Below are 27,702 nucleotides of genomic sequence, written 5' to 3' on the forward strand. Positions count from 1 at the left end.
TAAAATACAGATAATAAAATCAGCACGGCACTATTAAAGCCCTTACCTTAAAAAACAGCTCCCAAAGGCCAGTCAGAATAAAACAGCCTTCACCTGCTAGAAGAAGTACAACAAGGAGGGAGCCAGTCAAGCTTCTGTGGAAAGGGTGTTTCAAAGTCTGGGAGCAACCACCAAGGAGGCCCTGAGAATATTAGCATTTCAAAAATAAACAAAAAATAGAGAACTAGGGAAATGTGCACACAGCTAAGGTAGGACTTGTGGAATGTGCCTATGCAAAGGGGAAGTGGCACTTCCACAGCTTCTCTGTGTAAATGCAGGTTTCTCATCATGACCATATCAGTATTGAAGGATCCTAGTCCAACACACTAATCACCACATGACACTGGTCATCTTTTTGTCCCAGTCTAGGTCAGCAGGGCCAGCCTGATGGGTGGCCTCCTGACAAAGGTTCAGGGAGACCTGGCATGATACAATATCTAGCAGTTAGCTTTGGAAAATGTTGGCAATTTCCTTCAGAGGGGAAAGTGCATGAACTGGGCATCATTGACTGGCACAAATAGATCACATTTACCAGAATAGCTGAACAAAATTGAGGGAGTTGGTGAAGGGCTAAAACTGAGAAAATATAAGCTGATACCCTACAAATACACAGTTGGCTTGTATCTCTTTCTAGGCCCAGCACCAGGATGCCCCATTCTTAGGCTGCAACCGCAGTAGGCTCATCACCCTTTTAATTTCCTTATGCTGCTCTGGGACATTGTGAGAAATAAAAATGGTAGGCCCCCCCCCCGGGTCTGGGCGCCACCATTTACATTTCCCTCTGCACCTTCAGAACATTGCTACTTTGAGGGAATTGTGGGATACTTTGTGCTTGATGTTGCTTCTGCCACCAAGAGGTAAACCACCAGAGGAGCTCCCTTTCATAGGAAGAAGCCCAGAAGAGAACAGCATGGCAAGGGCTCTTCAGTCCTGGAGCCATCACTGTCTTCTGTTTATACCTAGCGACACTGCCAAAAAAGAAACTCCTTAACTAATGTAAATTTTTCAAGCCATGACTGTATTTACTTTGCCCTCAAATTTTACCAGAGAGCAATAGCTTTTCCTGTATGTATAATTCAAAATAAGGGTCTTTATATTTAGCTTGAATGTAATGTTTAATTTATAGCGAAGTTTAACCTTTAGTCTGCTGACATCAGCCAGCAAAACGGTCCTCCATGCAGTGCTACAAAACCTGGCAGGAAGGTTTTCCGCCATCTGCATCTTAGGCAGACAAACTCAGTTTGGACATAGATAAGGGTAGCTTTGTGCATTAATTCTCTCTGGGGTTACTTTTTTGGAGGGTAGGGTTGTGGTTGCATCCCACAATGCAGAGAATAAGTGTATAGAAAAAGATATGCAACATATTTATTTTATTTTATTATTTTATTTTATTTATTTCATTTATTTTGTTTTATCTAAAATGCATCTCTTTACAATGCCAACTAGCAATACTCGAAATGGTATTCAAATCAGCTGCAAGACCCAAAACGCAGGTCATATACATTTCTGTGACCTAAATAAGATCAGTCATCATATGACAATATTCACAGATTCACTCAGTTGCAGCATCGAAAAAGATAAAAATGTGTGCAATGCATGTTGATCCAAGTCTTCCTCAGCAATCGTACTAATAAAACAATATTTATAGGCAGATTCTCAGAGCAAGATAAGTACATGTTATCTCTGGCCTTAGTTTATGGCTCTGTAAAATCAGTCATCCTGTCTAAATGTCTCCCTTCAATCACCTGATTAGATTTTAAAGAATTTGTCTGTGAGGTTTACACTATCCTTCACAGTGTCAGAACAACAATGTAGAATTGTTTGTTCACACAATTACGATCAGTACAATTAGAAAGGAGCAGGAGGGGGACATATCCTGCCCCTTCTTTTTTCAATGCAGTGAGCAAGAGTGTGGCATCGTAGGAGAATTCTGGGTTAATTCTCTTAAGGTCATCCAAAGGAAGTGAAATTCAAACAGGGCGGATTTTAGTGACACATAATCGGGGAGAAATCAGGATAAATTGAGATTGTCTCACGTCTAATCTGATTTACACTATGAGGTTAATTTAATTTTAAAAGGTCAGAGTTTAATTTGATAAAAGCGCTTGTGGCTTTTAAAAATATATGCCAAAGGTTAGGTGAAAGGGAGTAAGTACACTCTCATATTAAGGTCTATTCTGGGATTTTCCTGGGGTTGGGGGTGCCATCTTTATTCCCGAGAAAGACTCTGGCCATTATCACAACTGTGTGGCAGGCAGAAGTCAAGAGGACCTCTTCACTTTCCTTGCTACTGCATCTTTCTGCTGGACAAGGTAGCTGCTGAATTCTGCCCTTTCCCTTTCATGTTGCCATTTAAGGTACATATGCTATATCATCTTATGAAAACTCAGTGGACAAAGGGCATGGGGAAGCCAAGAGAAGGACATGGCTCTCTGCCTTGGATGTTGATCAATGGAATGGGCTTATGGACAGGCCTTTCTTAAATAGCTGAGGTCAGCACACACAGCCATTCAATCCAGGCTGAGATGAGATAAACCAGATCCAGATTTGGCCGTGAATAAATTTGGGGGTGGAGCTAATGTTTATCAAACCAAAATTAAATGGGGGGGGAGGAGATACTGCATCTCTCCCCTCCAGCTGCATGGAGAATAGGAGGTTTAATCCTCCTGGGTGCTGCTTCTCAAGCACCTTCTCTGCAGGGTGATATGGGGTTGTTGCCATCCAACTTAGCTGATGTCAGGATCTCTCTGCCCAAATCAGCCAAATATGGTTCAAGCTTTGGGCTTCAGCCAAATTGAGGGCACAACCCAACTTTCTTACAGAAAAATTGCCTTTCCTTATTCTGTCGCTCAGATTTCGAGGGGGGACAACTGGAAGATGCAATGTGAGAATGTTATTCTCCTCTTCCATGCAGTTGCAGGATGAGTGTCCATATTGGTTTTGACCCAAAATATGTTTCATACTGTAAATCAATTCTCTGGAGAAGGTCCTAGCTGAGCTACACTGCAGGCTGTAGTCATCCGAGGTTCAGTATACACGTGGTGTTAAATGTATCTAACATGCAAAGCTCTATTCTCTGGGGCTCTATTCCCAGACTGGAAGGTGTTCTAAATTGGGCTGCCTTTAAAGATGGCTCTTTACTTAAACTGGTATAAAATGCAGCTGCCCAGGAAACAACTAGGACGTTGGAGCGTATTACACCTATATTGCACACGTCGCACCAGTACCCAATACAAAGTGCTTAGCAGTGACCTCTAAAGGCCAAAACAGGTTGGGATCAGGTGACATGAAGAATCACCTGGACCCATATCAGCTGCCCATGTCTTATGATCCATGTAAGGCAGCATGCTTCAGTGCTCACCTTCAAAGGCAATTAGGTTGTCAGGCAAAGAACAGGGCCTTCTTAACAGTGGCCTCACAATTATTGAACTCAATCCTGCATGGTGTTAGGCAAGCCCCATCTTCTGGTGTAGGAATTAGGTCTTTAGTGTGGTGGCATTGGCCCTTTTGAATGCACTCCTGTCCCATATCAGACAGACCCCTTCTGCAATGCCTTTGTGGCACCTATTGAAGAACATCTTTTTTCATCATGCCATTAAATATAAAAGTCAAGGTACCACTGCCATCCATTAACGAGTCAATAAACACCAACTAAAGTTATTCAGGAACCCCTTTAAAACACACGACTCTCTCACTCTTATTTCTTTTCCTTTTCTTTCCTCTGATGGAACAGGTTCTCTGCTTGCAGCAGTTTTACCCCTATAAAAATTAATCAGAACACTTCTGCTGCCTCTCCATGCTGTACTTAGAAAAGAGACAGAGGGCTTTTCCAGTAGTCAAAGGCCTTAGATCAGATAGATGTAAAGTTGCCCTTAAACTTGCTACAGGCACCTCAGTCAAACTGCCAGCATCTGTTCTCAATGAATCATTTTGTCAAGGTATTGTTTCACTGGAGTGTGAAGGGAATAAAGTTATTCCAGTTCATAAAGGTTGTACAGCTGCAAATGTGTGTTGTTTTTTTAATTGGGTTTTTTTCTGTTCTCCTTGTTACACTGCATAGCATAAATACAGAGGACCATTTAATTTATGATCACAGGGAAGGAAGCTCTTTGGCACCAAGAATGTGGCAAGCTGAGGGTCCCATTGTAGCCCCCAAATCACAGGGAAAGGGGAGCAAGGAAGAGGTAGCCCCTTGGTGCAGCTCAGTTTGCCACAGGGTAAGAGTCTGTAGGCTCCTCACACAGCTAGAGCTGCTCGGTGTGACTTGTAAAAGAGCAATCCTAAAGCTGTGCAATGTGTCATCATTTGGTTGGCTCCTAGAATATGTAGATTTCACTTTGCATCCTCCAAATGTGGATATTTCAGGATGAATCATCATGTTAACACACACAAAGACACAACAAAATCAGAAGCCAAGTTAGTCCATAAGGAAAACCCCCAAATTTGCAGTCAGGCAACACTGTTATTAGGAAAAAGCAGAAGGCCATAAAACCATGAGCAAGTTTTCCAGGTGTTCATGAAACTGGATGTTAAGCAAACTGGGGGTTGGGGGTTGGAGAGGTGATGGGCAGGGGGGGGGAGAGGGAGATAAGCTACGAAATCTGCATTTAATTTTCCATTTATTTCTAAAAACTATTTCTTAAAGACCCCTTCATCCAAAAGATTCCAGGGCAGTGCACAAAAGTATGGATAGAAACCAAATCATGCACGTTGTTGTTGTTGTTGTTTAGTCGTTTAGTCGTGTCCGACTCTTCGTGACCCCATGGACCAGAGCACACTAGGCACTCCTGTCTTCCACTGCCTCCCGCAGTTTGGTCAAACTCATGCTGGTAGCTTCGAGAACACTGTCCAACCATCTCTTCCTCTGTCGTCCCCTTCTCCTTGTGCCCTCCATCTTTCCCAACATCAGGGTCTTTTCCAGGGAGTCTTCTCTTCTCATGAGTTGGCCAAAGTATTGGAGTCTCAGCTTCAGGATCTGTCCTTCCAGTGAGCACTCAGGGCTGATTTCCTTCAGAATGGATAGGTTTGATCTTCTTGCAGTCCATGGGACTCCCAAGAGTCTCCTCCAGCACCATAATTCAAAAGCATCAATTCTTCGGCGATCAGCCTTTTTGATGGTCCAGTTCTCACTTCCATACATCACCACTGGGAAAACCATAGCTTTAACTATACGGACCTTTGTTGGCAAGGTGATGTCTCTGCTTCATGCACATATACTTCTAAATGCAAAAAAAAAAAAAACCACAAAAAAAACTTATAATGTGCTCCAGGCCCAGAGTAACTTGTGAGCCAGCGGTTCCAGGAAGGCAAATGATAACTGCACATAAAGACCTGGACGATGCTATCAATAGCTCTGCTGCTACAGCTAGAGGTAGTAATGTTCCTAAATACCAGTTGCTGGAAACCACAGGAGGGGAGAGCGCTCTTGTGCTTGGGTCCTACTAGTGGCATCTGGTTGGCCACGGTGAGAACAGGATGCTGGGCTAAATGGGTCATTGGTCATATGAAGCAGCTGCCTCAGGCAGCGGATGCTGGGGAGCTGCAAATCAGCAGCAGGATGCTGGAGAGTCAGGTGTGCCCTACATCCCTTAAAATCAGCTTCTTTCTCTCAGGTATAGCATAGGACTTTCATGAGTCTTGAAGTAAGAATTAAGTGCTACTCTGCCCAGCTTCTGCATATGGGAAATGACATGGTCTGTTCCTTTATTCAGCCAGCAAAAAGTTTTGAGCTGGCCATTGCTACTCACTTGTGATCTCACAAATGCTGAAACCCGTCAGCAATTGTTTCATCGTTTCAACCTTCCAGCCACGCACTGAAAGCTTTTCACACTGCGGCGAAGGAATGTGATTTTGAGTGAGCCATTCTAGATTATGATAAAAGTAATGGAAGTGGTTAATACTTAATCTTTCCATGCAGACTACTAAAGGAGGCTCATAAATTATTCCATTATTATGTGATTTGAAATGCAAATCCTAGGGCTAAAATTAATTTTTAATTTTTTTAATAAAAAAATGTGCTTACATTTCTATCATTCCATTAAGGGAAGGCACTGAAACTGCAAATTCTCATTCTCTCTCTCTCATGCACACACACGCACACACACACACACACACACACACACACACACACACTTGCTTTCTTCAAACGCCCAAACATATTTAGAGAATCTTTAAGGACTGGCACATAGCAGGTACATAAATGTGTAAAACCTGTCATACCTAGAATTTGACTTTTTTTTGTATTTTTTTGAATTTGCAACCAACACAAGACGCATCTCTCTTATCAAACCACCCTAACTGATGTTTTTTATGCCCCCCCCCATTGCTAAGCATATGCTTGAGATTAACAGGGCTGTTAGATGGCTAATACTAGTGCTACTCCTAGATTTATATAATAGCGATAATAATAATTTACTTCTTATACCCTGTCTATCTGATTGGGTTACCCCAGCCACTCTGGGTGGCTTCCAACATATACAAAAACATAATAAAACATTTAAAACTTCCCTATACAGGGCTGCCTTCAGATGTCTTCTAAAGGTTGTATAGTTACTTATCTCTTTGACATCTGGTGGGAGGGCATTCCACAGGGTGGGTGCCACTACTGAGAAGGCACCTCTGCCTGGTTCCCTGTAACCTCACTTCTCGCAGTGACAGAACCTCCAGAAGGCTCTCGGAGCTTGATCTCAGACCATCAAAAACTGTATTACAATTTAAAACAGAGTGTAATGACAGCATTTGCTTCAAAAACAAGATCAGATCTAAGTGCCTTCCTTGTCTTTTCTTCTCTTTCATTTTTCAACATAGCCTGTCCATAAATTTCATAAGGCTGAAAGCTGCACGTCTCATATGATTTGTTGTATGCCAGCTCTTTAAAACATTAATGGCATTTTGAATAAAACCTTAACTATGCATTTTTAAAAGAACACAGCAGCTTTTCGATGTCCCTTTGCTTACAAGCAGCATGAAAACTTATTTCGGCCATTATCACCTTCAGTTTATTTATTTGAATTAACACCCGAAGAGCTAATTCCCTGAAAGTAAATGAACAATAGATAAGAGATTATTTTTCCTTGCCATAAACACCCTACAGGGAAACTGACCCTACTTTGACACATCATTTATTTTTAAACTCCACATATAAATTTGTGAGCTCTGCTGAACTGCAGTGTCTGCAGCATTCGTACATCGCTGGAGAGCAAGGCCTTTGGGGAGCACCCACAGCCAGGAAACCCAGTTGCCAGAGCTTAATGAGTGGTGTTTGGAGGAAGTGGCCAATGCAAATTAAATGGAGGAAATTTACCATTTCTAATGGAACTTGTTAGTATTCATGTCAAACCTACTTTCTGAGATGCGCTGATTTTAAAACACACAGGGCAAAATTCAGTGCCACACTATGATGAATATTTAGACAGAATGATCCCCCCCTCTCTGCCCCCTGTGCTCTATTCGGGGAGGGGCTGTTTTCTGACCCTTCCCTGAGCCAATTGGGTGGGGATGCCACATTGCACAAGTGGAAGTCCTTGATGAGGGCTTCTGCTGACGTGGCTCATTAGGTAAAACCTACCCAAATACACAAAATGGGAAGGGCTACCTAACATATTTATATTATGCTTTGATGCTGATTAAAAAAATATGATGATGATGATTGGTGATAATAATCCATTTTATTGTGCTGGCTTATTCAGTTAGTTGAATATCCCATACAAAACAGTCCCAGGCTACATTTTCAGCATATTCGGCAAAAATAACTTCAAGCAGCTGGGCTGGGAAAGATCACTGAGAGCTAGTGTGGCATTGTAGCTAGAGTGTCCTCTTCTGGTTCGACGGAGCAAGGCAGGTGAAGTGTGGCAGCACCATGGAGAGCGACTCACACCAACTCACTCAAGCTAAGTCTGTGACCCCAAGTCTGTCTTTCCTAAGCTCTGCTTCCTTTTTGAGAAGCAGAATTTCTAAAGGGCCAATGCTCTGACTTGAATACAGTTGTACCTCAGGTTACAGATGCTTCAGGTTACAGATGCTTCAGGCTCCGCTAACCCAGAAGTAGTAGCTCGGGTTAATAATAATAATAATAATAATAATAATAATAATAATAATAATAATTTATTTATACCCTGCTCTCCCCAGCCAAGGCCGGGCTCAGGATGAGAACAGAAATCGTGCTCTGGCAGCGCAGCGGCAGTGGGAGGCCCCATTAGCTAAAGTGGTACCTCAGGTTAAGAACAGTTTCAGGTTAAGAATGGACCTCCAGAACGAATTAAGTTCTTAACCCAAGGTACCACTGTACAGGCATTTTCTTGTACTCCATGCACTGTTGAGCTAGCAAGGTGGTTTGGGAGGCACACGGTTCATCAGGCACAGGGGAAGGCACCCATGAGGGTCCTGACTCTGTCTCTACAGGTTCTGATGCCATGGGAAGCGGTTCAGGATCAGATACAGTAGTCTCCTGATAACTAGTATCAGGCTCAGAGTCAGGAATTGAATTTGGCTCAGCCACTGACGTGGGAGCCTCTTACTGGTTCTGCTTACTGGGGTCATAGAGTGTTAAAGGCCAGAGAGGCCCAGGTTCAAATTCACACTCAGCCAAAAGGTTTATGGAGTGAACTTGAGCCTGTCACAATCTCTCAGCCTCACCTACCTCACAAATTTGTTGCCAGCTCTCTCCCCCTCCCCCTCTCCCCCCTGCCTTACTTGCCTCACAGGGTTGATGATAACATGTGTAACAGAAATAATTGTTTTATACTATTATGGGTTTCTGGTGAGAAAGTGGAAGATAATGCAATAATAAAATAAAGGTGGGTTATCTATTTCTGTCACCCCTGCCACAACAAGCTCAGGGTACCATCTATGGTCATTTCCCACCCTTTCATTTTACCCTCACAACTACCCTGTAGATTAGAGGTAGATTAGGCTGAGAGAATAACAGGCCTACAGTCACCCAGCGAACTTCATGAATGAGTAGGAGTTTGAACACCAGACTCCCTGGCCCTAAGCCAATGCTTTATCCACTACACCACACAGACTTACTGAAAAGGGTGTACTCGCTTTAAGATGGCTATAGGCACTGTTTACTAAGTATTGCCTTTTTGAGAGCCCACCTTCATCCCAGTATTGTTGCATGGCCCTCTGGACCACACACAGCACCACAATAAAGCCTATCATCTATTTATTTTTCAAACTATATTCACCTAATACTGGTGACTCTGGACCAAGCCTATTTGTCTACTAAAAAGGACAATTCAGATACTTTTTTTTTTACTTGTACAAGCACTCCCAGTAACCCAGGAAACCCCTTGCCTACAGACATGAGCAGTGTAATATCAGAAGACCTAGCTTCAGTGTGAAGTTTTCCTTTGCAAAGAGAACCCTCCAGATCCTGGAGCATGCTCTTATCTCAGAGTGCACCTGATACATCCCTCGCTTCTGAGAAAGGTCAGGACTCCTACTCATCATAAGGTTTCTCTTGTTGGATCTTTAAATGGCACTCAAGTGAATCCCAAGCATCACAGTGTTTTTTTGCCCAGTCCTCTTCTCCTTTGTATAACTTAAATCCTTTCTGCTTTCCCCAGTTTTTTCCTCCGTTATTAAGCCTTACCTGAACAAGTTTCCCTTCCACCTTCCCTTTTAAGTGATTCCTTTTAAAGCCCTAAACGGCCTTGGTCCTGTATACCTGAAGGAGCGTCTCCACCCCCATCGTTCAGCCTGGACACTGAGATCCAGCGCCGAGGGCCTTCTGGCGGTTCCCTCATTGCGAGAAGTGAGGCTACAGGGAACCAGACAGAGGGCCTTCTCGGTAGTGGCACCCGCCCTGTGGAACGCCCTCCCATCAGATGTCAAAGAGATAAACAACTACCTGACATTCAGAAGACATCTTAAGGCAGCCCTGTTCAGGGAAGTTTTTAATATTTAATGCTGTACTGTTTTTAACACTTGATTGGGAGCTGCCCAGAGTGGCTGGGGAAACTCAGCTAGATGGGCGGGGTATAAATTATTATTATTATTATTATTATTATTATTATTATTATTATTAATCCATCTTTACATTGTTAGTCCTGCATCACTCCCAGACAACAATTATGCCTGTTGCTCCTGATGGATCTCTTTTTACACAGGCATGGTATGTGCCAAAACCTCTCCCTTTTTTAGCTATAGTTAATTAGGGGTTTCACATCATTACAATAAAACAGTAACAGATAGGTAGCCGTGTTGGTCTGCCATAGTCAAAAATAAAAAAATTCCTTCCAGTAGCACCTTAAAGACCAACTAAGTTAGTTCTTGGTATGAGCTTTCGTGTGCATGCACACTTCTTCAGATACACTGAAACAGAAGTTGCCAGATCCTTCTATATAGTGAGAAGGTGGGGAGGGGTATTACTCAGAAGGGTGGTGGGAATGGGTGATTGGCAGATAGCTGAGATGAGCGTGTTGACAACTCTTAACGACTGCAATAGATCTTACAGGAAAAGGCAAGGGGTGAGAAGGTGAAAAATGGCTTAGTCATGTATAATGAGATAAGAATCCAATGTCTTTGTTCAGACCAGGTCTCTCCATGGTTTTAAGTTTGGTAATGAGTTGCAATTCAGCAGCTTCTCTTTCCAGACTATTTCTGAAATTCCTTTGTAGTAAAACAGCTACTTTGAGATCTTGTATAGAATGTCCTGGGACATTCTTGTATACAGTTTTCTGCTCTTGGTGTGGCTTTCCAAAGTTGGAGGATTATTCATTTTGCTGCTTGCATGGCTCAATGGAGCCCTATTTCCTGACTTTTGGATAACCCCCTACCTGGCAGGTTTGTAGCCAATTATTATGTTCCTACCTCCTATTAACACAGATTTGTACAGGACCGTCCACCCATGTTTATAGATAGGTCAAATGTGAGAGTAATGTCAAGGCTACCAAGAGCAGCTCACACGTGACTTCTGTGAACAGGAAGTATGCCAGTTGTGATTTTTGTGTGTGTGTCCATGAAAGAGAAGTGGCCACTAAGTGTGAGCGCATACTTCCGAAGTGGCATTGCTTATGCAATCAGGCCACTCACATATGCGGTTAAGGTGTGGAAGCTAGTCAACCATAGTAGTATCTGCATGCTGCTGAGTATGCACATATATGAGTTGGCATAATGTGGAATTCAGGAAATCACAGCCCTGCCAGATGGTCATCCAGCTTCAGCTGCAAACCCTCTAACCAAAGAGAGTCCACCATCTTCAATTGCTTGCTGAAATCTTATTTCCTATGTTTCAAACCTGTAAATTCAGGGCCCACTCTCTGGAGCAGCTGAAAACAAATTTGCTCCATTATCAGTGTACAGTGGTACCTCGGGTTAAGTACTTAATTCGTTCCGGAGGTCTGTCCTTAACCTGAAACTGTTCTTAACCTGAAGCACCACTTTAGCTAATGGGGCCTCCTGTTGCTGCTGCGCCGCCGGAGCAAGATTTCTGTTCTCATCCTGAAGCAAAGTTCTTAACCTGAAGCACTATTTCTGGGTTAGCGGAGTGTGTAACCTGAAGCGTATGTAACCCGAGGTACCACTGTAATGGCCCTTCAGATATTTGGAGATGGCTAATATATCACCTTTTAATTGTCTCTGGATTGAACATGCCCAGTTCCTGAAATCTAGGACTGGTCTCTAGGCCATTCACAATCTGTGTTACCCTCCTCTGGGCACATTCCAGTTTGTACTTTCATTGGACACAGCACTCCAGGTGAGATCTGACCAAAGCAAACAAGAGTGGAATCAATACGTCTTGTAATCTGAACATCATATTTCTGTTGATGTCATCTAGAATCTCATGAGAGCCTCTTTTTTTTTCACACACAGAACTGCTGACTCATATTTAGCTTGCAATATACTAAAAAAAAAAACCAGCCACCCAGATCCTTTTCACATGTACTGCTGACAAGCCAGTTGTCCCCCATTATGTGCTTCTTATTTTGCCTACCTAACAGCAGAACTTTACATTTAGCTCCCTTGAAATTCATTTTGTTAGTTGTGGCCCAGTTCTCCATCCTGCCTATTGCAGAATTCACCAGTCAGGTTGCTCACCAGGGCAAGACAGTTTAAGCGTATTACATTGATCCTGGCCTGACAACACAGGCTGTCAATTAGTTTTCAGGCCCAATTCAAAGGGCTGGTTTTGACCTATAAAGCCTTAAATAGATCAGGACCACAAAACCTCAAGGACTGCCTTCCTTCTATGTGACTCTATCCAGACCCTGCAAGCATCATCTGAGACCTTTCTTTGTGTGCATTCTCCATGAGAGATCCAGAGGGTGGCAACACAAGAAAGGGCCTTTTCTGCAGTGGCTCCCCCTTTGTGGATGCTCTCCCTAGGGAGGCTCTCCTGGTGCCTAATATATCTTTAGGCACCAGGTGAAAATATTCCTCTTCAACCAAGCCTTTGGCTGGTTAACATCCTATGTCCTTTTAAATGTGTTTGTGGCCAGGGGTATTGTTTTGTTCTTGTTTTTATTATGTATTTTGTGCTTTTATCTTATATTTTCATTCTGTGAAACACACTGAGATCTTCAGATGAAGAGCAGTAAACTAATTCAACAAATAAATAAATAAAAAAGAAGAGGTTGTACTGGAGGAGGAGTCCACAGTGTCAAATTATGCCTTGTTTACAAATGCAGAGGTCCAGGTGTTATATGTTCTCCTGAACTGTATCACTTTACTCTGCAGGTGGAGTATCACAGAAGAGCACTGAACCATGTGAAGCTCCACCTGCACAATCAGCTAGCAATTCAGAAAGATGCCATTAAAGTTTTGTATGTGCAAGGACATTGACTGCCCCTTGAGAAATGCCTCCCCACCAAGAAGGTGTTGCACCAATGAAACACATCATATGGGTCCTATAGCCAGAACCACTTGCTCTTTGGTGCATATTGGATATGGCAATGGTTTGTCCCAATCCCTGGGCAGCCCAGCTTTCCCACACAAACTGCTCAATTCAGCTAACCAAGTGGGCTAATGGAAGCCAGCCCAAGGACCTGCAGTAGAGGAAAAGAATTTTTCCTTCTCTCCTCTCCCACCCACCTCCTCCAAATCCAGTTTGGAGGGTCAGGAGAACCCCCAAACAGCATTCAGGAGAGGAGTGGGGAGATGGTTATGTCTGGCAAATGGAAATGCTTGTGCTGACAGAACAATATTATTAGCGCACTGTTGAATTCCACCCAAAGGCTGCTTTTACTATGCCTTAGATGACAAAAGCTAAAATTTCCCTCTGTGTGTGCTGGCTATGTATTTCCTTTGCTAATAAGCTCCTTTGGCAAAGAACATTTCTTTTACAGGGTCAAGCACACAGTTGGTGTTTAATACACAATAATTAATAACAGCCATTCTGTGGGAATGAGATGAACGTCATAGTGAGAGTATTAGAGCTATTTATTGCCATAGCAGATACATTTTGCTTTGGCCCAGGGAAAGCCTCACCCTCCTGTCTCTGGCAAGCTATTCCGTGGTGCACTGTAGATGTTTCTCAGCACAGGTTGACAAATTAATCCCCACCTCAGCTGTGTGTGTGCATCAATCACATTTCCAGGCTCACGGGTGAAGTCAAGACACCCGCCAGACCATACTTTGCATGTTATTATGCTAGTGGAAAAACTCTGCAGCTCAGATCATAGAACGCAGGCTGTGCCTGCGGAGATGCCAGGGGGAATATTCAAGCGCAACATCAAACTGGAAAATAGGAGCTTGTTACAAATGAGTTCAGCTGTTGGGCAGCAGTGGTGCAAAGAGGCAGAATGAGCTCCGGGAGATGCTTGCAGCTCCAAGAGGACAAAGTGCTTGCAAGTGAAGGCAGGGATGTGAAGTCACTAGGAATAATTTTAAATGGAAGGAAAGGTGACATTTCATATTTAAATAAAAAGTCACTGCTGCCAAGACATTAGGAGCTTTGGGACCACTGTATATCTTCCCATGAAATTCTTCCTTCCTTCCTTCCTTCCTTCCTTCCTTCCTTCCTTCCTTCCTTTCTTTTTTTCTTTCTTTCTTTTCATTGTCTTGCTTACACGTTGCACAAAGCCCGCTTTATATATTATGTGTGCTGAAAGGAAAGCATTTACTCATGCAAACATTCCACACATACCCTTTATTTGTTTAAGTGTGCATGTTACATCCATCAGCCAGTGTACATATGCAGTAGGGTAGTGGAAAATTCATAAGTGCAGGTTCCCTTCATAACAGTTACAACTACTCCCACTCAAATGCATGCCCCTTCTAAGCATAGACAACTTTCTAAGATTATATAATAATCTTATAATTATAGAATAATAGCAATTTTGCAATGATAAATGCAGATCTCCTTATTTTGCCTTTCAGATGTACTATTTTCTGTGCACATACATGGTAAATGTTTTGGAGTGTGTGTGTGTGTGTGTGTGTGTGTGAGAGAGAGAGAGAGAGAGAGAGAGAGAGAGAGAGAGAGAGAGTGTTTTGATGTTTTTTAAAATTGCAAACCTAATAAAAGAAAGAAAACAAAGAATCACAAATGTGTACTATGAAGCATCACAGCCTGGAAGGACAGAAAAACAAAGATACCATACAGCTCAGAAAGGATTTTTAAAAAGTATTAACTCCTGCAAAGAGTCCTCCAGTATCTTCTTTGGGAGTGACTTAAGTTATGTTTTCTGTGTAGTTCCATTGCAGGTGACAGAACTTGCACACCAGTCTGTTGAAACTGAAGGACCTTATTTTTTTTGTGTGTGTGTGTGTGTGTGTGTGTGTGTGTGTGTGTGTGTGTGTTCCTAAATGTTTAGCTTGGAGCATGAAGTGGCTAAAAAGCTTCCCTTTCATGCTGATTGAGTGCTTTTAGGACACTGGAGACAGGGACCCTGCAGGGATCCTAGAACAGAAATAGTAACAGGTCTTTCACCCCTCACGACCCTGGTCCACTACCTCATGGTCATGCATATATAGCATGCCAGCAACTGATAACCAAAAAAGGCATACCATGGCAGGCTAATGCTATAGGTTTTGCTCCTGATTAGTGCATTTCAACATGGCAGGGCACACATAGAATGAGTATGAACATTACCTTCTAGAAAAATAGGTGCCAGTACTGCGTACCCTTGAGTACCCCGGGGGGGGGGGGAGCACAGCCTTTGGCCCACAGATTGCCACTGTGTATTGTTTATCTTACTGGAAGCCTGTGATGCCCGAATGGCACTGAAGGTGACAAGACTTCTCACGAGGCCTTCTCGGTGGTGGTGACTACCCTTTGGAACGCCCTCCCATCAGATATCAAGGAGATAAGTAACTATACAAGCTTTAGAAGACATCTGAAGGCAGCTCTGTTTAGGGAACTTTTTAATGTTTAATGTTTTATTATGTTTTTGTATATGCTGCAAACTGCCCAGAGTGGCTGGGGCAACCTAGTCAGATGGGTGGGGTATGACTAGAATAAATAAAATTATTATTATTATACTGAGCTCTGTGCTATGTGGTTATTCAATGTGCCTTTGTTTATGTTCACTTCTCCGGTAGTTTTTTGCTACTCTTTCATCAAGTGTATTACTGCCTTGTTTCGACTGAACTGCACAGTTCACAATGTCCAGAAAGCTCCATTTACACTTTGGTTTAATTAAGTTTAAACTTCTGGGTTTGGATTCAACAGCCTGCATGTCACATCCTCTCACACAAGAGGATGCCCCAGGTTTTGAGGATTCCTACCTCCAGCTGTGTTTAGAAAAACAGATTATAAATAAATAAGCACATATACAATAAATTGGTGCACCTTTGCTCTGCCAAATGCTAAATTATATGCAGACTGTTCTTTGAATTAGCCCTGAGTCCACTAATCCCTGAACATCTGGGATGACATTTTCTAAGGTTACACCTGGATTACAAAAACATGTTGTGTTCTGCCAGCTTGTGTTATATGTTCCCAGATACAATTTGTCTTATATAATTTATCGCTTGTACCTGCTTCTGGACCAGGTCTTAAAGATGACATGCATAACTTATTGTCTACCTTGAGGGAATTGATTCAATTCCCGGGCTTTTGATTGCAAAGCTGCACAAATCAGCTTAACGATTCCATGAACAGTGAATAGAGAATACATATTCTGGCCTTCTTGGGGGGGGGGGGATATATTATTTTGTTGATCACACACTCTTTATTTTGGTTATTTCCTGTGCCCCTATTGATTCTGCACTTTCCAAGTGTCTCGTCACCCTGCCCTAGCTTTTGGGTACATCCCCTCCCTTTCTGTTGCTATAGTAACTAGGTTTACTCTTAATGTAGTACTATTTTTGGCCAATGGCCCAATTCATCAGCAAATCCCCTGTTTACTTTTTCCTTGTTATTGCTTAGTAATCTAGCATCAAAGCTAGATTGGAGAGAAGTCCAGCACTTTCACTAACAAAACTATTAGCATTTGCAAAAAGAAGGGCGGGGGAGGAAATCCCATTATATACTGTAGTGTAATCAGAAGATGCCAGAGCCAATGCAAGCTAAGTGATACTTCTGGACATAATTTAGGCAGCATTTCTTAGAAAATAAGGACTGACCCTGATATATATATATATATATATATATATATATATATATATATATATATGCGTTTTCGTAGATTTTCACGGGTACAGGAATGCAGGTTTTGGTGTCTTCGGGTGTCTTCCCGTGTAAGAGTTGGGGTGTCTAGGCGACGTTTCGACGAGGTCTCACTCGTCATCTTCAGGCTGGTGCTTTCGGCTTCTTGTTACTGGAACAGAGCAGGATCTCAGTGTTTGAGTTCCTATAAATACTGTTGAGGGGGTGTGGTGTATAGCCTCCAACGTTCTGGGCAGAGAGGAAGTTCCCAGGTTAGTGTGCCTTTTCTTCTTTTGTTCCTTAATTACTTGAGGGATATCTTGAGTGATTTCTTGAGTGATATTCTGAGTACCACTTAGGTGGGTCATTAGGTGTGGATTAGTTGCTAAAGCTTTCGTGTCTTGACCTCTTGAGCTTGTGAAGAGTTTTTCTGAGAAGATGGCTGTACTGCACTTAGTTGTGCTCTGGCTTGGCTTCGTGTATAGGGGCGAGCTGTGGTTTTGTGCCCTGTGCCAGCCAGATCTGTGTAGGGATTGCAGGGGGGTGCAGCATCCGGAGGTGCCACTATGGTTTGGCTACTGGATGGTGTCTGTAATTTATCTGTGGAGAGGGTCTGGGTTTGGGTCTGGTGTGGTTGATTGGTGATGGCGTTCTGTGTGCCTCTGGTTCTGGTGTCGGTTTTTGTGGGGAGGGCTAATTTCCAGATGTCTGGCAGGCGGGACGTGTCGTCACGCTTGTTCATGTTGTGAGGGTGTTTCTCTATCTCGATGGCTTCCATGATTATTCTCTTCCTCTCTTTTCCAACACATGAAAGAAACAGGACACGAAATTAATTTTGCAGATTCCAAATTGCTCTTTAACATGGAACATCACCACAAGAGAATAATCATGGAAGCCATCGAGATAGAGAAACACCCTCACAACATGAACAAGCGTGACGACACGTCCCGCCTGCCAGACATCTGGAAATTAGCCCTCCCCACAAAAACCGACACCAGAACCAGAGGCACACAGAACGCCATCACCAATCAACCACACCAGACCCAAACCCAGACCCTCTCCACAGATAAATTACAGACACCATCCAGTAGCCAAACCATAGTGGCACCTCCGGATGCTGCACCCCCCTGCAATCCCTACACAGATCTGGCTGGCACAGGGCACAAAACCACAGCTCGCCCCTATACACGAAGCCAAGCCAGAGCACAACTAAGTGCAGTACAGCCATCTTCTCAGAAAAACTCTTCACAAGCTCAAGAGGTCAAGACACGAAAGCTTTAGCAACTAATCCACACCTAATGACCCACCTAAGTGGTACTCAGAATATCACTCAAGAAATCACTCAAGATATCCCTCAAGTAATTAAGGAACAAAAGAAGAAAAGGCACACTAACCTGGGAACTTCCTCTCTGCCCAGAACGTTGGAGGCTATACACCACACCCCCTCAACAGTATTTATAGGAACTCAAACACTGAGATCCTGCTCTGTTCCAGTAACAAGAAGCCGAAAGCACCAGCCTGAAGATGACGAGTGAGACCTCGTCGAAACGTCGCCTAGACACCCCAACTCTTACACGGGAAGACACCCGAAGACACCAAAACCTGCATATATATATATATATATATATATATATATAAAAGGCGGGAGCATTTGCCACCTTTGCCCCTGCTACATGACTCCCCTTGGGTTGTATCCAAAGTAGAGCTCCACGGACAGCGCAGGTATTTCTGCTTGCACAAGGGAATGTTCTCTCCCTCTCTTCCCTCTCTTCCCTCCTTCCTGTTCTCGGGCTCTTCCAGCCCTCTGTTGTATATCTGATGAGAGTGCCGAGTATGTGCAGGGGGAGAAGAGAGGGGAAGCAGAAATCCTTGCCCTGGTGGGCTGAACTAGTTGAACATTGCCCATGGGCTCTTCAGAAAAGCCCTGCTGGACCAACCCAAATGCTCATCTAGTCCAGCACCCTGTCCTCACTGTGGCCAACCAGATACCTATAGGAAACCTGCAAGCAGGACATGAGCGCAACAGCATCCTCCCCAGTTGGGCTCCACCGAATCTAGCATTCAGAGGCATACTGGCCCTCCTACTGGAGGTAATACACAATCATCATGGCTAGAAGCCATGGGCAGCCTTAAGCTCCATGATTTTTTTTCTAATCCCCTTTTAAAGTCATCTAAGTTGGTCATTACTCTATCGTGTGCTTATGAATTTATTAATACTACTACTGCTACTACAACTGAATCTACATGTGTATCAAGGTAATTTACAAACATATAATGGAGGCAGCTAAAATGGTTTTAAAACACAACAACAACAATGCATAAATAACTGGATAGGTTTAAAAATTAACTATGTGCTGGCCGAAGAAGTACATCTTCCAACCTTCAGCTTCTTTCGAAGACCCCAGGTTCTAGTGTTGTCACTAAGAGAATGTAAGCTTCCCAATAATCCCTGGAATTTATCTTTTTTGCAGCTGACACACACTGGTTTGACAGTTTCATTGAGCCATACACAAGATCTGTTTCCTTCACCACCAGTTCAGACCCCATAAGAGTATAGTGAAGTTGGGAATATTTTGCTCAAATTTACTTGGCCTAGTATACCTGAAGGAGCATCTCCACCCTGATCGTTTTGCCCAGACACTGAGGTCCAGTGCCGTGGGCCTTCTGGCGGTTTCCTCATTGTGAGAAGTGAGGTTACAGGGAACCAGGCAGAGGGCCTTCTCGGTAGTGGCACCCACCTGTGGAACTCCCTCCCATCAGATGTCAAGGAAATAAACAACTATCTGACTTTTTGAAGACATCTGAAGGCAGTTTAGGGAAGTTTTTAATGTTTGATGTTTTATTGTGTTTTTAATATTCTGTTGGAAGCCACCCAGAGTGGCTAGGGAGGCCTGACCAGATGGGCAGGTCATAGGAATAATTTGTTGTTGTTGTTGTTGTTGTTGTTGTTGTTGTTGTTGTTGTTATTTACACATGTTTACATTGAATCACATCTGCCATTTTAATGCCCATTTACCTAGTTTTGAGAGATCCTTTTGGAACTCCTCACAATCACTTTTTTTCCTCACCACTCTGCACAATCTGGTGTCATCCGCAAACTTTGCCACATCACTGCTCAACCCTAAACTGAGATGATTTAAGAAGAGATTCTTTAAAGGCCTCTCAGCTGTAATTTATATCTGTCTTCCATCATCTCCAGCCGACATGGCCAATAGTCAGGAGTTATGGGAGGTGCAGTCCAACAATGTCTGGAGGTCCACAAGTTCCTGACCCTGCTCAAATCACTATCAGTTTATCACCAACCACTAAAATTCAGCACAATTCAAAAGACTCAAAGCACTTTGGGAAAACCCCCAGGTCTGCAATGCATAGAAAAAGAAGATTCCATGACTGCAGGTTAATGTTCTTCGGGTGTTTGTTTGTTTGTTTGTTTTGTATAATGCCATTATCTAACATAAAGCTTTAATTTAATGGAGGCAACTAACAAGATCAATCCACATTCCCAATTATTATGCTGAAGTCTCTGCTCTTAAACCAATTTAGTCCCATTAACGTCACTAGGACTACAATGGCTTAAAATCCTACTATTTCACCTTAGCTGGACTGTGGATCTGACCTTGAAAATGCTTAATGTAATTGTTACAAAACACAGCTGAACCTCCTCCTCTGTCATATAGATAGATAGATATATAAGGTTGGCACATTCAGAGGAGATACACGGTCTTTGCAGACAGTATGTTAAGTGACTTATGTGAAATACTTGTATTGTACAGCGGTATTTCAGACAGTAGCAGCTACAGTAATCTAAGCAAAACCAGAGCCAAAGGAAGATTAATCCATCGCAGTTAGACGTTCTATTTTAAGCAGCAGGAGCAAATGTCTAGTGGCTGCACACACACTAAGCTTTCTGCAACACACTACTCCAGTTTGGTGCCTGATGAAAAGGAGCCCTGTAATGAATCTTAAGATTGTAACTCACGCTGTGCCTGTCACACTGGTGTTATTGGCATGCAGAGACTGCAGGGAGGACCATTTGGTTTTTCCTTATTATTCTACAACACTTAACTATTTTTAGGAACTTTAAAAATAAGGCAGGATCCCTCCTTCCACCTGTGCAAAAGATGCAGAAGGCAATATTCCCTTCCAGAGCCAGACCCTTGCATTTCGCAGGGTGCCATTCTGGAATGACCCCTGACTTTACGGAGGACCTTTTTCAGAGGTGAGGGAGGAATGCTTCTGGAGGTGAAAACACCTATTTATATGCATAAATGCCACTTCCGTTGCTTTCCAGATTATGCTGATACGTCCCCAAATTCTTTGTTTTGGCGTCTCCTATGTCTGAAATATGCACATTTCACCAGTGCTTTTTTAAGGTACATGTTTCATTACTATTGTACACTTGGCCCTCTTTTTCATGAGCATGGAGCGGGTGGCGCTGTGGTATAAACCACTGAGTCTCTTGGGCTTGCTGATCAGAAGGTCGGCGGTTCGTATCCATGCAATGGGGTGAGCTCCCAATGCTGTGTCCCAACTTCTGCCAACCTAGCAGTTCAAAAGCACACTAGTGCAAGTAGAGAAATGGATACCGCTGTGGCAGGAAGGTAAATGGTGTTTCCGTGCACTCTGGTTTCCGTCACGGTGTTGTGTTGTGCCAGAAGCAGTTTAGTCGTCCTGGCCACATGACCTGGAAAGCTGTCTGTGGACAAACGTCGGCTCCCTCAGCCTGAAAAGCGAGATGAGCACCACAACTCCATAGTTGCCTTTGACTGGACTTAACCGTCCAGGGGTCCTTTACCTTTACCTTTATCATGAGCAGTTTTTGTGTACCCATGCTCCACCCTTTGCTGAGGCAATGCTTCTCGCTTTGAAAAGTAATTGAGTATAAAATGTACCATAAGCAGTGCCTTTCAGCCTTAGAATCACGGAGCATGATTGAGTCAAATTTAGGCACTTTAAAGTGACACTGTGTTCAATAGAGACACAGAAAAATGCCTTAGACCCATAGTCCATCCACCTCAGTATTGTCCACATGCACTGACAATGACCTTCTGATATTATAGACAGAGGTCTCTCCCAAACCTACTTGGAAATGGCAGGGAATGAACCTGGGACCTTCTGCATGCATAGTGTAGGTGATGCTCCACAACTGAGCTACAACCTTTCCCTGTGTGGTTAACATAAGTTAACCAAGTAACTGAACCTCTCCAATGGGACCAAAGAGTGCTTGACTTCAGCTGGATCGTACCCATAGCTTATAGCTAGCAGTTATGTAGGAGGATATGTTTAGAAATTGTTAAAGATAGACAAGGAACATCTACAGCCCAGAAGTTCTTGTAATGAAAGCAAAGATCAGAGACAGGGCCATTAGCAATGTTCCATCATTTTGCAATGGAATGGATGCCAGCAGCGATGTATGATTAATGCCCTCAGACATTGGAGGGTTCTTTCTATTTTGAGGTAGTTACTTTAAATGTAAAGCCAGATAGACAGTGCTTGGATTGAGTGTGTCAGGGCTATGAAGATAGGGGAAAGGAAGATAAGCGGATTAAGGTGCACTTGTGACCTTTTCTTTGCACATATTTAGGGAAACAATTGTGAGAAAGTGTGTAAAAAAATTGTATAAACTACCGTAAATAACAACTGGATAGTCCCCCAAAGCAGTCAATAACAATCATTTGTAAGAACCTTTATCTAGATTATGTGTGTTATTTCAAAGCCAAATATCAAATTTAAAGGAAAAGGCAGTTGTGGTCATTGTGGTAACATTTGTAAACATAGTAAAACAGCTGTGTTGTGTTCTGATAAAGGTTGGGGGGGAGATATCTGGATTCAAAACTTGTAAGTGGCAGATGCACCTGTGAACATAGCTTTGTTGTTGTGAAGGTCTAGTATAAGGCTCCAATTTAAAGGCTGAGATACTTTTGAGGGAGTTGTCTTGTGTGGTAAAGTCAGCCATTTACTCTCCTCACAGGGCTGCTTCAAGGGAGTGTATACCACCGCAAGCTCCTCAACAAAGAGCTGGGTAAAATTTTATTTCTTTGAGTTAGTTTGCAACCTTCACTGAAATCCTAGAGTCATAGAATTGAAGAGCTGGAAGAGACCCTGAGAGTCATCTCGTACCCCTGGAAAGACACATCTAGAATTGTGCTGCACTTTCAATTGCCCATTTCTTGATGCCAAAGTCATGAGGCAGTCACGCATCACTCAAAAACAGCCAAATGGCAACCCTGCTAATACTCATAGCAGTATGGTTTGACTCTGTTTAGAAAAAAATACTTTATGGAGGAAATTAATACTGAGCAGAAGAAAAGCCCAAGCACTGCACACCATATCTCTTCCTTAGTAAGCTAAGGGTTAATCCTGCTAAAGGAGCTGAGAATGGAATTCAGCGTCATGCAGGAAGGAGGGGCAAAAAGTTCTGCTCTGCCTGGATATTGCTTGCTTTATCTCTGAAGGGAAGAGATCTTTCTTAGCATTGCTATTAGTCTGACAGCACCGCTAGAGGGACCAACTCATGTTTAAGAGCTAGATGTAATCTGAATTGATGAACTTGACATGTCCCAAATGATTAGTCCAAAGCACAGCATCCAATATTCCGAGTTCATCTAGCATATACCATTCTCTGTCTCTTTACCCCTGTCCCTGCCAGCCGCCATTTCCTTGCTAATTCTGTCCAAGGTAGGACCCCCCTCCTGATATCCATCCTTCACAGGATATGCAGAAGTCTTTGACATGCAGCAGTGTTACATTGTCCAGATAGAAAATAAATGAATTGGTTTTGGAAGTACCAGCAATGTATTTCGCAAATATCTTTTAAAAAACCAATAAACCAAATTGCTTACTCGATGAGTGTTCTCTTCTGCATAGAAATGCAATTAGAAATGCAATAGGACTTATTTAGCAATGTGTTCCCTTCATAGTTTAGACTCTGTGGGATAGTCTGTAGTACTTTCAAAAAGAGCAGCTTACCCTGATATCTAGTCTGTACGTAACAGGTAGAAGGAGTCCTGTTGCTGTGGGTTGAGGAGTCAGAGCAGTGGCTGGAGGGGTCATAGAGTGACTTTGGGCAAATTGCCATCTCTAAGCATAATGCTGCAATCCAATGCACTCTTATCTGGGAGTAAGTGCCACTGAACACAGTATGACCTACACTTGAGTGAATGCAATGGTGCAGCTGCGAGATTTTAGATGGCCACGCATGCTGCTTCAGTTGTGAATCACACACTTGACATATCCCTCCCCTCCCCATTCCCTGCTTTACATCCTTATTCCCTTCTTCTGCATTCCTGATACATCAGAGCACAAAAACAAACAAACCAAAGTTGCCAGCCCTGATAGAAAGAGAAATACTCTGACCATCTGAAGTTGCACATTGTAAATTCACTTACATCATAGCACCCATCATGACCACAGGAACAAAATGGGGCTTGCTTCTGCTGTCCTAATGCGGAACACATTCATTTGGAAATAAGTGCCATTTTGTTGTAGAAAAGGAGAATATATTTTTCAAGGCGAAATAATGAAATGAGTGCCTGTAAACTGTATCCATGCCTGGCCAGCTACCCCTCGACTGTAAACACTTCTGAAATTAAATTTCTGAAAACTGATAGGTCAGTGGTCTGGTTGCACACTCTGGTTTTCTCCTCCCTTCTCCCCATTGCACCCCACAGTTGTAGAATATAGGAGTGAGTTTATGGATACAATCATAAACTTAGAAAGGTAAGTACTACTAAAACAAATACTACTTACTTCCAAACATGAATACATTGGAGGGTTCCAACACTGGGTTAAGGCAGGAGTGGAGACCCTTTAATGCTCCAGATGTTTTGAACTCCAGCTCCAACTCCCATTAGCTCCACCCAACATGTCTAATGGTCAGGGGGAAGGGAAAATGGAGCCCAGCAAAAGGTTCCCCGACCCTGATCTAAGATCCTGGTGATGTCCTTGGACCTTTCCATCAATCTAGGCTTAATGCTGGACCATAGGACATTGCTTTACGCCACTGGTCCATCGAGTTCAGAAGTATCTACATCAATAGGCAACAGCTCTCCAGAGTTTCAGATGGAAATCTTTTTTCATTCCTACCTGGAGAGACCAGAGATTGAACCTTGGACCTTCTATAGGCACTGGATGTTTTCTACCACTGAACTCCAGCCCTTTCCTGCTATAACTATAGTTGTTGTGACGAATGATTGCCACTGCACAGCATACAATGGGGCCAGGATGGGGTTGTGGGGTTCTGGTCTAGCAGCATGGCATCCTAAGATCCATTTGGGTGGTCCAGCTAAAAATTTGTTGCCACAATTGTGCCTGTTTTGTCACCCAGTAATTTAGAGTTTCACAGTTCTGCTCCACTTGGCATAATGAAAATACTTTAAGGGCTGCTATGCAAAGCTTTGGTATACATAAAGGCCATCTTTGAGCTTGCATGTGTATGTGATTTTAGGATTCCTGCATAACTGTGCACAAGGTTCTATCTAATTACTGCTTCTACATCAGGTTTGACCCTATCTGACAACATAAATGAGAGTTGAGAGAGGACCTATCTTTGCAATACGTATTCCATCATAGAACTGATAAAAATAACACAGATGGTTCAAAGGTGTCGTTTTTCATATTTACCTGAGACTGTGCCTGGCATTCATTCCAGCTCATGACAAATAATGTTCTTCATCATCACAAGTGCTCCCACAGGAGAAACATTAAAGAAAGCTTGGTTTGAAGATGAAATAAATTTAAGTTTATATGTAGAAAGAAATAGAGAATTAAAGAAGACATGGCAACTCCAAAAAAAATGTCAATTTTATGTTACAGATTCCAGTTGTACCTTGGAAGTTGAATGAAATCTGTTCCAGAAGTCCATTCAACTTCCAAAATGTTCGGAAACCAAAGTGTGGCTTCTGATTGGCTGCAGGAAGCTCCTGCAGCCAATCTGAAACCCCAGAAGCCCCATTGGATGTTCAGGTTCCAAAGAACGTTTGCAAATCTGAACACTCACTTCTGGGTTTGCAGCGTTCGGGAGTCAAAACGTTCAACTTGCAAGGCATTCTGGATCCAAGGTATGACTGTATTAGGAAATAGAAGCCTCCAAGTTAGGGAAGGCTGCACCTTATTATACCGCAAGCAGCCATCCTATGCTTCCATCCAGTTCATGCAACAACTTTCTCCCATCAGCAAATAAGTTCAAACAGTTCCCAAGGTCTTGAGTGAACACAACAAAACCACAAAATCTAAAATAGGAGGGAAAATGGGCAGAGAAAACAGGCAGGGAATATACTAGTAGCAGCCTGTGTGTTGAGGCAGAGCCCCCTTCCATCACCTCATCACTGCAGCTTACCTGGACAGGGCTGGGGTTGGGGTTTTGGTGGGGTCTGGGCACTGTGGGCACACCAGTGGCATTCCTATTGTTATGCCCATGCAGTCCCAACCTCAGAAATGTCCTGCCCTTCCTCAGCCACATCCTGATAAGTTGCATTGATGCTCCATATGGACTATTACTGGAATATGTATACCAGTTATGAATAGACTGATTGACCTGAAGCTTCCACATACTGTGTAAATCTTCCTCGCAAACTTCATGTTTAACATTTATAATGCCAACAGCTAAGCACTTTGAAGGGTTTCACCTTCACCAAATGCCTATGAGGCACAGTTATTATTATGGCTACCTGAAAGCTTCCCATTTTAAAAGATGACAGACACCAAGAAGATACAGTGGTACCTCATGCTACATACGCTTCAGGTTACAGACTCCACTAACCCAGAAATAGTACCTCGGGTTAAGAATTTTGCTTCGGGATGAGAACAGAAATCGTGCTCCGGTGGCGCACAGCAGCAGGAGGCCCCATTAGCTAAAGTGGTGCTTCAGGTTAAGAACAGTTTCAGGTTAAGAACAGACCTCCAGAACGAAGTAAGTTCTTAACCCAAGGTACCACTGTATTCAATAATTAAAGGCACAAATACACTACAAAATGAGCAGCGGCAACAAAAAATGTCGCACCACAAGCTTACCTTTTTGTACTTGGGTACATAAAGAGCTGCCACAGATTGTTTTTGTTACCGTTCTAATTTAAAATGAATGATTAGCAGGGGGAGGAGGAGAAAGCCAAGCTGCCTTCCTCCCTTCTCCACTCGCCATGCAGTTGCCAGGCCAACTGTGGTGACAGCTGATTGGCTGGCCGCCCAGTTCTTCTATCTTCTTTAGTCTCGTGACTGACATGGCATGGTGCGAAATGTTGTTCCATGAGCAGCTGGCATGAAGTCCAAAGAGGAAACCCCTTAAAGATGGCCTAGACAAGGTGTGGGGGTGGGAAGCATTGGTGGAAGTTACATCTGTCGTCTGTCATAGTAATATGTCCTTTAAAAAAATGTTACAAGCGAAAGCTAGTCTAAATGAACTTCTAAAGGTTTATTCATACCACATGATATATTAGAATAGTCTAGGACACATCAGTATATTCTAGATTTTACCACACAATTGGCTGTTGGTGTATTAGGACCTCTAAAATCTAGTTTGGTGCACAGGGCCTCAGATCTGCATTTCTCAAAGCTATGGGTCCAAGAGTTGGGTTTACCCTTCTTTGGACCTGTTTTTTTTAAAACAAAAACCCCAAACTAGATGTGGCTCAACCTGTATTTGACTGGTTGCTAAACAAATAAAGAATTCTTGTCATTTCACCTGGGTTAAAGGGAAAGTTTCACAGACCTATAAAAGGTTAGCTCTGAGTGGACTTTTTCCATATTCCATCAGATTCCAAATTTACCTCACATCCACCCCATGCATATCTGCTGGACACCTAACAATCTAGCATCATCATCATCATCATCATCATCATGGCTTCTGTATCCACTACCTAATGGCATCACTTCAAAATACATGAGGGCTTAAGGCCTCTGCACCTATAACTTGTGCACCTATAACTCCTACCCCAAAGCCCATATTACTTTTGTGAGGTGGGAGCAGCAAAGATTCTTTCCAGATTTCGGGGGGTGCAGGTTTTACAAACGCCTTTGATATTCCCCAGACACATGTAGTCTATTCAAGGCATCATGGAAATTGCTAAGCTCAGGAGTCCTTGATCTTCTGACAAGGGTAAATGAAACCCAGATAAACACGAGAGTAGCCCAAA

General features: G+C 43.0%; 2 long non-coding RNA genes across 2 annotated transcripts; both read right to left on the minus strand.

Moving 5' to 3' along the window:
• Positions 1 to 74: 74 nt before the first annotated feature.
• On the minus strand, positions 75 to 26,633 carry LOC310710637. The gene is made up of 3 exons (XR_014528167.1): positions 26,585 to 26,633; positions 25,196 to 25,285; positions 75 to 181 (listed from the first exon to the last, which is right to left on the minus strand). It is a non-coding gene; the product is annotated as an uncharacterized lncRNA (long non-coding RNA).
• LOC310710483 lies at positions 1,421 to 24,066 on the minus strand. Its single transcript, XR_014528087.1, has 3 exons — positions 23,962 to 24,066; positions 5,787 to 5,903; positions 1,421 to 5,258 (listed from the first exon to the last, which is right to left on the minus strand). It is a non-coding gene; the product is annotated as an uncharacterized lncRNA (long non-coding RNA).
• Positions 26,634 to 27,702: the final 1,069 nt, after the last annotated feature.

Source organism: Podarcis liolepis, assembly GCF_965112155.1.
Source record: "Podarcis liolepis genome assembly, chromosome: 1".
Lineage (NCBI taxonomy): Eukaryota > Metazoa > Chordata > Lepidosauria > Squamata > Lacertidae > Podarcis > Podarcis liolepis.